The 11,569-nt window shown below is 36.5% G+C and overlaps 1 long non-coding RNA gene across 3 annotated transcripts; it reads left to right on the top strand.

Moving 5' to 3' along the window:
• The first annotated feature begins 3,435 nt into the window (after window positions 1–3,435).
• On the top strand, window positions 3,436–7,222 carry LOC110911755. 3 transcript variants are annotated; one of them, XR_002577303.2, is made up of 8 exons: window positions 3,436–3,619; window positions 3,759–3,992; window positions 4,234–4,325; window positions 4,540–4,665; window positions 4,763–4,882; window positions 4,998–6,248; window positions 6,750–6,896; window positions 6,981–7,222. It is a non-coding gene; the product is annotated as an uncharacterized LOC110911755 (long non-coding RNA). The 3 variants fall into 3 exon arrangements; XR_004882236.1 differs by having other exon boundaries at window positions 3,457–3,619; window positions 4,234–4,461; window positions 6,719–6,896; XR_002577305.2 differs by having other exon boundaries at window positions 3,457–3,619; window positions 4,234–4,461.
• Window positions 7,223–11,569: the final 4,347 nt, after the last annotated feature.

Here is an 11,569-nt window from a genome sequence, read left to right on the forward strand (position 1 = left end):
AAAAGAAATCTTACTAGAAAAGTAAAGAAACCCAAATCCACACCATCCAGCCTTCAAAAGCACTCCAAAATCATTGTCCAAAAGCCACCAACATCAAACCTCCACCCAAACAGTTGTTGCAACAACTGCTCCCACTCAAACACACACCACTTCAACACACACACCACCACCACTGCCTTACCACCACCATCTGTTCCTGCCCTAAAGCAGAAGACAGCAGATGACAAAACATCTGCTGTAATGACAACAGTGGTTGAAACACCAGTTGTTTCAACAGCTGTTAGTCAACCACAAATCACTGATTCATCCAAAACATCATCTGCCCTCCCTAATATAAAAAGGAGAAGGGTTGTCATATCAGATGATGATTCTCCATCACCACCACCAAAAGCTCCAAAATCCCAAGCACTTGTCACAGTTTCAAAACCCATTCCTCTCTCTTCAGCTCAACTATACAAACCCTTACCTCCTGCAGGTGTTCAATTTCCTCTTGAGCTTGTAACAGTCAGAGAAGAAATAAAGTCCTTCTGCTATGAGAATGACCCTGCCAAAAGGAGTTTGCCATCGATTGAAGGATATCCCAGGCCAACTAATATTGAAGAATACTTGAAAATCAAGGCTAAGCAAGCAAAGGATATCTCAATCAAAAACAAACAAGGGAAATCTGATAGAGAGTATCAACAAAATTATCAGTTTCTGCTTACACAGGTCAAAGCTTTGGAACAGTTTGCAAAGAATGTATGTCGGCAAATCTCAGAAAAGGCAGATGAATCCTTGAGAAAAGACTACATTGAAAACATCATGACCTACAAGACATACAAGGGGGAGAAGCACATGTTCAGAAACTGGACTATTCCTGAGCTTGAAAAGGAAGTAGCCAGGATTCATGAAATGATCAAGAATAAAGTCAAATAGACTCCCCCATAGAAATTTAAAAGGGTTGAAGCTGATAAGGCCTTAGAGCTGAAGAGAATGAAAGAGGAGCTGATAATTGCTGAATATGGGTCAAAGAACTCTGTGTCTAAGTGGGGAGAAGCGAGGGTCAGGGCCACCTACAAGAGTTTGGAAGAGCTAAGGAAGAAAGATCCAAAAGCTCCATAAAAGCCTGACTACTCCAAAGCAGAGGTTTCGAAAGGATCATCAAAGCCACATCTCAAAAGAACCACTGCCCCTGCTGGTACTGCCATCTACAAAAGAAGGAGACAAAGCCAGTTAGGTTCTAAAATAGTTCAAGAGATTCTTACTGGAAATGCCGTTATGAAAACGGACACGTTGATAATGTTGAAAGAAGAATTTGAACTGGAAAAATCTGCACATACTGCTCAGCCAGTTATGAATAGGCCAGCCTCACCAAATTCCTCAACAAATAACAATCTCCCAAGAAACCCATCTCGCCTAAAAATACAAGAGTGGAAAACTGACAAACAGAACCACGTATTGACTATGATCAGGGCAGATGGCGAAGTGAAGAAATTTACAAGGGAACAAGCTCTTGGCCTGAGACTTGAAGATTTGCAGGATCTCCTTGATCTTCCACTTAGAAGGGATGAAGATGATACAGATGCCTTAACCTTCGAACTACAATTCAAAGGGCAAATAAGGGAACTGTTGTTGAGGCAATAAAAATCTACAATAATGGAGAGTTTTGGCATTATCTGTTCCAGGGGGAGATTGTTGGGATTGAACCCTACCAAAGGAACAGATAATAAAAGCCAAAACTGGATCACAGTAGTAGATTCAAAATAAGCAGATGTCTGGTTGCAAGTCTCTCCCCTTGAAAGTGGTTTCAACATCTGCTGACCTCCTATCTGCTGATCATGCAATCCGCTGACCTATAACTTGCTGACCAAGACAAAGTCTGATAGAAGAACTAAAGCTCTGCTGCTCAATCTACTGCCTTGATTCAAGCTCTGCTGATCATGACAAGTACTGCTGGGTTCACAGCAGTGGAAGGATGCAGCAGCAGTTTATGTTTAGTTTATGCATTGAAATGTAATATCAGTAGTTAGCATAGCAGTGTTTGTTTAGATCAGAGGTTAGAGTTTGTTAGGAGGTTAGAGGTCACTTTCATGGTGACGTCAGCTTTGATGCTCAGAGGTTTGCAAGTGCCTATAAATAGAACAGTACTCTGTACTGTTCTGTTAAGCTCATTCACCATCTTCTTTCTGCACGAACAAACACTAAGCTCAGGCTGAGGGGGAGTTTGCATATCATACACACATTGTAATCAGAGTTTAAAAATAAATTTAATCATTTGATTCAGTGTTAGAAAATGTATGATTGATAGCATTTCTTCTGTTTGATTGTGAAAAGTTTGGTTTCATTAAATTCTGCTGCACTACTCTTTCATCTGTTCATCTAAATTCAAACAAAAATCACAATCAATCCAAACTTAGATCCTAACAATTGTCCTTCTAGTTAACAGAAAAAATGGATGAAGTTAATCCAGTGAACTAAAATGGCAATGTTTGAAACTATTTGGACTAAAAGGGTAATGTTTCAAACCTTTAAACCAAACTAGTAAAATGGCTCAAACCACATAATTAAAATGACATTTAATTCTAAAACCCGAAAAGGATAAAAAAAAAAGAGAGTTAACGAAGGATGTGTGAGATTCAAACCCACTCATTATATATTTTTTTTCAAAGAAACACATGTTAAATAAAACAACTTATATAATATAAATGGTATATATTTCGTTTTCAAAGAGACACAACTAATAATATTAATAAAGATATTATGGTATTTTTTTCATTTATTTAGTAATCTATATCCATAATCTATCTATATCTATAATACCATATAATACATTTCCTCTATAGGTAAAAGATCAAATAAAAATAAAATAAACGTACGAACTGTACGAATTGAAAGAAAAGTCAAAAAGTGGCGGTGGCAATATGGTAATTATCAGCAATTTCAATAGTACTGTACTGGGGAAAAGCAAAAAGCATCTGTAGGGTAATTTTGAGCATCAATAGGGTAATTTTGAGCATCTGTAGAGTAATTTTGAGAAATGTAGGGTAATTATCAAATTACTCTAGTAGAGTAATTTTGACTTCTGTAGGGTAATTTTGGGAAATGTCTTGTAGAGTAATTTTGTTAGCATTTAGTTATGGGGTTTAGCTTTATGGTTTAGTTTTTAGCTTTTAGTTTGGGTTTGGGGGGGGGGGTTAGGTTTTTTTAGGTTTTTGGGGGTGGGGGGGGTTAGTGTAATTTTGATAATTACCCTACAATTTTGATAATTACCCTACACGACCAAAATTACTCTACTTGAGCTTTTACAAAATTACCCTACAGAAGTTCAAAATTACTCTAGAGTAATTTTGAAGTTGCTGATAATTACCAAAATGCCACCGCCACTTTTTTGACTTTCTTTCACTTCGTACGTTTTGTACGATAATTTTATTTTCACAAGAACTTAACTCTTCCTCTATATCCAAAGGTAATTTCCCCTTCAGATTTTAAGACGGCAGACAAAAAGTCATGGCTTCTTCTCTGATCTTTCAACACTTTCTCCCAATTTTACCCCCAATTCAGTGTATCGCCTACAAAGAAATCTTCAGCCAGCCGAACGAACAAGAATGCAACCATTCATCAATGAAATTTTTATTACAAGGTAGGTCAAAAGTCCACAGTTATTGAATCTAAATTTAATTAAATTTGGTCATTCAATCGTTCAAATCAATAAGCAGAATATGAACTTATTCGTCGTTTGTTTCTCCTTTATAATTATCTATTAATGGTCATTTGTTTAGCCGATCATGGAGCGGTGAGGGTTTAATCGGAGCACCAAAGTCCCTCGGGTAAAGGTCAGTGATAGGACAGGACGATGGCAGTGGTAGGTAGTGAAAAATCGAAGCCTCAACAGTGGCGGCTTTAGGGTTCCTTCATAAGTCAGTCGGGGGCGGTTAGGATTCCGGCAGAGGAATCCTCAGATGGTGAAGTTGAGGTTTGGTAGTGACTATGGTGGTGATTGCTGGTGATTACAGGTAAAATTGCTTGATTCTCTTATTGATTTTGGATTACAAACTTGTTTTTTTTGTCTGATGAGGCCTTTGAATTGATATCATAGTTCTATTAATATGATAGATTTGCTTTATATTTATGTCATGATTTGTGCAGGTCTTTTTTGTTGCTATTTTGACAATATATATGGTATAGTTATAAGTAGTTATTGATATTTCGGAGGGAACTAAAATATAAGTCAATAAGGTTTGGTTTTTCTTGCAGGAAGTGGATCCATGTGAAGAATTGACTGATGATGATGTTCGAACTGCCATACAGGATGCATCAGGTCCTAGATCTGCCTTATTTTACCAGAAGTAGGTCTTACTCTTAATTTATAAGTTTTTAATCATATTTGGCTACTTAGTATCTCATATGCTTGATGTATTCTTTTACATGCTTGATGTATTCTTTTACATGCATTTCATCATGTATGCTACGCCTAATGCGAAGGTACACACAATGTCATATAGCGTACACATTTTTTTTAATTTTATGAAGTAATAACGGGATTCATTTTGTATTATACAGAAGCGGACATTCAAGGTTTTGAGCGCAACGACCACATTGTGCCTAGCGATTATGCTTATGTTGTACTTCTTCTTGGATGGATCAATTCGGAGTGTAGTTGTGGGATGGATTTGTGCTGCACTTTCGGTTTGTGTTTTTGCAACTCCTCTTACCATTGTGATTACGTAAAAGTTTAACTTTTTTTTTTTAATTTTATCTTATCTTATTTGGTTGATTATTACAGTGGAAAGTTGTGAAAACTAAAAGTGTTGAATTCATGCCGTTCCCATTGTCATGTCTACTCACGCTATGCGCAATGATGTGGTTCGCATACGGGGTATACACCAAGGACCTATGTGTTATGGTATATGCCATGTTTTATTTTTTACTTATTTTTTTAACCTTTTTTTTAATAAACAGGGTATCATAAACTATGTTTATGTTTGAGTAATTAACTTTGAGATATATACATATTGTAGGTGCCAAATGTGTTGTGGTTTATATTGGGAGTAATTCAAATTGCATTATACAAATATTACAAATAAAAGAGCAAGATGATTAGCATCCCAGAAATCAAGCTGCCAGAACATGTTATAAACATAAAGGCGTCCCACTCGGAAGTGTATCCAGTTGATTCTAGCCGAAGCAGTGACAGTGAGATAGAAGAGGAAGAAATTGAAACTAAGACGACGGAGGGTGGTGGTGGAGAGGTTGTGGAGCGATACAAAAGTGCGGTGACCGCGATGGCGATGGTGGATGATGACCCTTGTAGGGTGGAAGTAGTGATTTGTGGGCGTAAGTCGCCGGAGCTCTGCCATTCTGATCTTTACCCATACGACCAGCCATTGGATAAAAGGTATCAAGAACATCTACAAGCGCCTTCTTCATGACAAGAGGATCAAAGAAGTTGGAGCAAACGATCGGACGGTAGAAATAAACGGTTGAAATATGGGGGTTTATTGGTGTGTGAGAGAGGGGGAGGGCTGTCCTAAACGTCGAGACCCTGACGTTGGCGACGAAGCTGGACCGACGACGGAGGGCATGAAATGGAGAGGGGGGCGCCGCCGTACCGGGACGCGGCGGGGACGAACCCCGTACCGCATAGCCTTATATAAACAACGTAAGGTTGGTGTTAGTTTGGATGAGGAAAAGAAGATTGGTGAGAAGAACAGCTCGGTTTCAGATAAAGCGAGTGATGGGAACAGCAGCCTTGGGAAGACGAGCGGGAGCGCGCCTGTCGATTTTGTGGAGAGTGGGAAGAGTAGTATGTGTAGAGGAAGCACAAGCAGCAATGTGAGTGATGAAAGCAGCTGTAGTAGTTTCAATAGCAGTATCAACAGGCCGCATGAGTCCAATGATATGCGATGGGAAGCTATTCAAGTGGTTCGAGCGCGAGATGGGGCGTTGGGTTTGACCCATTTCAGATTGTTGAAGAGATTAGGGTGTGGTGATATTGGTAGTGTTTACTTGGCTGAGTTGACCGGGACGAAAGCGTATTTTGCTATGAAAGTTATGGATAAAGCGTCTTTAGCTAGCCGTAAGAAGCTTTTTCGAGCTTAAACCGAGTGAGAGATTCTGCAATCGTTGGACCACCCGTTTCTTCCAACGTTATACACTCATTTTGAGACCGATAAGTTTTCGTGTTTGGTGATGGAGTTTTGTCCCCGAGGTGATTTGCATACTCTCAGGCAAAGACAGCCCGGGAAACACTTCACCGAGCAGGCTGTCAAGTAAGCATCTTTTTAATATGATCCAAGGGTGCACGACCCGCTTAACCCATTTATCTGCACGTGTGAAATGCGTTGACGGGTCGTAATCATGTTGTAAACATATTAATTGGGTTGGTGGGTTTTAAAAACTGGGTTAAACGAGTCAAAACATGTTAGTGAGTCGGCCTGTCTAATTAATTAGGTTGGTTGGTTTGTCTGTTTGACGAAAACGGGTTAAACATGTCAACCCGAACATGACCTTTTTATTAAACGGGTTAAATATTTAAACCCAAAACCTGATTATTTTTGTGTCATGTTTGTGTTGGGTCATAAATTGCCCCCCTAGAGCTTACATAAAAAGTCATTCAACATGATGTTTGGCATGTTTTGATGGTTTTTGAATGTTAAATTATGTAACATGCATATGACACGATCTTGTTTAGTTTCCGGTTTTACCCTTTCACTTATGATTTTGATGTTCTTACAAGAAGATCACGTCTAATGATTCGGTACTGCGTGAAGATAAAGGTGAAAAAGATGCGTTTGACGATTTGAAGAAGGAGCTTGATAATATGGAAGCTCAGTATCTTTGCTGGCACAGTAAACTACAAAAGTTTAGAGAAGCAACAATTGAAGATGCAAAGAGGAAATGGAATTTGAAGAACAAAGGTGTTGTTTATATTTATATTGTTTTTCAATGCATAATGATACTTAGTTTTCTGTTATTTATTTCTAATTTTTTGGTTTACGCAGATGCAAGGAGTTTGTTTGAACTTCAGAGTCTCGATGAGAAAAACGACATCCGATTCAAAGATGAAAGGAATGAAGAGAACACCGTCACGTTACCCTTGAGAATAGCATATTGCTTGACAAGTTATAGCTAGAAGGTAGTCTTGCCTGATGCAGGTCATGTTCCCACTGCGTACTGTTGACTCCGCCGCAACGCGCGGGTTTCCCACTAGTAATAATAATACCACATGGCATTTGTTCCTTCATTCTCACAATTTTTTTATTTAATACATAATAAATATCACTTAACCTTATCTTAATCTCTAAAATAAGAAACGTTTTAAAAAATATCAATAAATCTTTTCTTCTAATATTAATATTAAATATAAATCTCTTCATCATAATATATATTATAAACATGGGTGGGGTTTGGCTACAAAGTCCATTTTCCCTACAAAGTGTACAAAGTTATAAAATACCACAATTTCAGCCATTAAACACATTCAAAACCCACAACTAACAGAGTGAAGATCACTAAAACACAATAGTTAAACCCTAACAGTCCATAAAAACTTGAAACACGCAATCGTAGAACTATGAATATAAAACACAACATGATAATCAACATAAAACACACTAATGTTAGTCATTCGAAAATCAAAACCTTATCATCCAAAACACAACACAAAACCCACAAATATTGCGTTTTAGTAATCTTCACTTTGTTATTCGTGTGTTTTGAGTGTGTTTTATGACTGAAATTATGGTGTTTTATGACTTTGTACACTTTGTAGGAAAAATGGACTTTGTAGCCAACTCCCACCCTTATAAACATATATATTATTGATTAGTTTTATTTATGAGTAAATTGTCATTTTAGTCCCCGAGGTTTGTCCAAATTTGTCATTTTAGTCCAAATAGTTTTTTTCTACTCTGAGTCCCTAACTTTTCCCTTTTGTTGCCATTTTGACCACATACCCTAACTCCATCCAAAAAAACTCATTTTTAACCGAGGGTATTTTTGGCATTTTCAATTTATATTTTTCCACTTGCCATTTTCATCCATTCTTTTTTATCACAATTTTTATTTTCTTTTTTTTTAAATGGCTAACGTTACTCTCCCAAACTCATATATTTACAAACTAGTCTAAGTACCCATGTTATACACGGGTGGCTACACAAAAAAAAAAAAAACTTTAACAGTTGACGTAAATATTTTAATTATATATACGTTTAACTATTAACATAAATGATAGAGAGTACATCAAATGATTGAAATACATGAATACCATAAAAATTCACAACTCATTGAAGATCTCTTTATATACAACATTAGTTGTTTTATTTGTAGGTTTGCCTTCGTTGTCAAGTATTAGTGGCTTGACTCCATCTCGTGTTTTAACCTTTGATAAAGCTATGTACAATTACCCGTGTATGAAAACTGGTGGTCTGTACAAACATTTGTTGTGTTTATAACTTTGCAAATTTGAATTTAGAGAAAGAAAACTAACTTGTTATGGTGTGAATGCCAAACTTGAAGCCATTCTAGATGTAACACCACCACTACTATATTGTTTATCATTGAAAGGTATAATATCAAACATATTTAATAAGAAAATCAATAAGTTAGACTTAAAGACTTTGGCTCAAAACCCCAATTCCAACTTCTCACCCAAATATTAAAACCTAAACTAAATATATAACTTAATGTACTTAAGTAACTCCATATATGAATTTCCAATTTAAAAATTTATCAAACTACAAACATATATAACATAAGAAAAAAGATCTTACAAACTCATCCATTAATGTGCTAAACAGTAAAGGGACACATTACACCATCATGTCCAATATTTAAGGCCCAAATAATTGTATAAATTTATACGATTTTTTTAAAGTCCTACAAATCTTCGTTAATCACCAAACTGGCTAACAACATATTAACCAGAAACAAAAGAATACAACATCGCCAAGTTAACAAACTATATCACCGTAAAAGTTAAATAAGAAACAATTCAGCATCCCCAAGTTAATTCTCGCCCCTTAGACCTATTCCACATCCATATATAGCCAACGATTCGGATCTCCTCGATCAGATTCTCAATAGTTGCATGTTTATGGTTGAAAGCCGCTCACTTTCGCCACCTCCACACACTCCATACGGTTGTTTGGATGACTAAGTATACAACCTTTTTCTATGCATCACAAGCACTTGGATTAATTCCGATTCAATCAAATGTGTACCAAACCAGTATATAATAAACTCACCAAGCTAATTAATAATTTTGTAGCCCTGTACACCCGGTTGAACTGCCCGATACACCAGGTTAAACCGTTTTTAAGCCCAATCCAATATAGTTTAAAAACCAGATTTTAAAACATTGATTATTCTTGCAAACCAAAATAGCAGGCAGGTCCCGAAGAGCAGCCATATTTAACGCTTCCAATAAATGCCCATGATTGCGAACCAAATCTGAAGAAGATATTCAAAAAAAAAATCCATGTTCAAAATTCATTTAATCACGGGACTAAAAGTGACCTGTTCCAAAGTTTTTTAAAGATGAGATAATCAAACTCTATGTTCACTTACCTATTGAACTTTGCCCGTACTCATGATACAGGTAAATAGAATTGAAATTTGGCCTTCGAAATCAAAATGCACAAATTGAAAAAGTACCTCCAGCTGAGAAGATGATATGATTAGGGCCTTTGAATCGCTGGGTCGTACAACATTAAAGTCGTATCTTGACCATTAAAACCTGCGACATCTATTCATCCATCTGCTAACCCATTTTCCAATCTACTGATGCAATATTTTTCATATCTATGTTGTTCAGATCTATGGCAACAATGGAATCTTCAATTCAGAAATTCAGTGTCGGGGAACTTTTGCGTTAACCATCTCTCCACAAATACAAATACTGGCTGGTTGTATAAATGTTTAAAACAAAAACAATTGTGTTTATCATTGTTTATTTATTTATGGATAAAATAAATTGAGTTTTAAGGTCAAGTAGAAGATAAAGTAATAAGGCTAGAAAATTCACTATTTGATGGACCGTATAGTATGTTAAAAAATCATGTTCACTACACCTAATCTAAATATAAATACAAATATGTGAGATAATCTTGGTCTAGGAAACTTGATAAGAACCCGTATGAATATCAATACGAAAAGTAATAGTTTGACATTAAATGTCTGATAGCAAAGAATAATTTGTTTTTTTGAGGTCAAACTATCAACTACAATATTATTATTTTAGTAAACCTCATAATCTTTCAAGAGAAAAACTTGTTAATAGAATCTTTTTCAAAACCCATATCAATTTCAATTGGAAGCTTGGCCTCAAAAGTCAAACATTGGTAATGTTTATGTGAAGTAATGAAGGTTTACTTGATATGCTCCTATCAGATATATGAGAATACACGCATTAGCAAAACCGATAAACCAATACGATTGATAAAACCTGAATGTCGTCAAAAGGTTTTCCTGTGTGTTACAGATAAAAGACCAGGTTCCAGCCGTAAACTGAATTAATAAAAGAATCTTTTACTACAAATTTAGGAAGAAAGAAGTAACCTGCTTTAACAAATTGGGTAAATATGAAGCTCTTCCTGGGATATCATTAATACCTCTACAAATTGTCAATTTGCAGTTAGTATGAAAACTTAAACAAAACATGTAACCTCTTTTACAAATATAAACAAAAAAAATTGAAAAGATTTTCAGCCGTGGTTCAGGGTACCATCTAAAAGAGTGTTCTCAAGCTCCAAATATCTCTGACACATTTGCTACACAAACAATTAAAACACATAAGTTACCAAAAATTAATCACATCCAACATCATATCAATGCCTATGCATAAAAGATCATTGTGTATGCATTTCTTTAATGCCTTCTAATTTGTTGGTGTTCTAATTATGTATGCGTTTGTTTAAAAACATAGCGAATGTCTGTTGGATGCTTTGATGTATGATAATATAGACCTCTAATATAATCAAGTTACCTGGTCAATTTAACAATATAAAAATAATGAAGTGTGACAACTGAATAACGGGATAGCATAAACCTTGGGTTCACGGTGTTGAACATGGCAGACTCGGTGCAAAAATTCGTTTGATATGGTGACGGGTGGTCCGTAGGACAACCCTTAAGGCCTTTAAATAGACTAAAATACCATACTTTATCTGGTTAATAGCTTGAATTTGGTAATCACAAGATGTTTGATGTTACAGGTGTTAAAGAGCTTAAAATGCGGGTTTTATGGAGCTTGGATGGATGCTAGAAGTTGGCGGTGTTGGGATTGAAGAAATGGCGAATTAAATGAAGGAAACAAGGAACACTCAGCGCCGTAACCTAAGGCACTTGGCCGTAGGTTACGGCCCCAACCTTTACAAAAAGCCTTCGCTGTAAGACAGAAGCCACCCGCCGTAAGGGAAAGCTGCCCGCCGTAACCTACGGCCCTCTTCCGTAGGTTACGCCACCGACTGATCCAATTTTGTAACTTATGCATTAAATTGTCATTTCATGGGTTTTTATGGTGGCTCATCATATGTTTTCGGTTACCACTTGTCTTGGGGACGAATTGGGAGCAACTTTTGGAGAATTGGGC

The sequence above is a fragment of the Helianthus annuus genome, chromosome 15 (assembly GCF_002127325.2).
Source record: "Helianthus annuus cultivar XRQ/B chromosome 15, HanXRQr2.0-SUNRISE, whole genome shotgun sequence".
Taxonomy (NCBI): domain Eukaryota; kingdom Viridiplantae; phylum Streptophyta; class Magnoliopsida; order Asterales; family Asteraceae; genus Helianthus; species Helianthus annuus.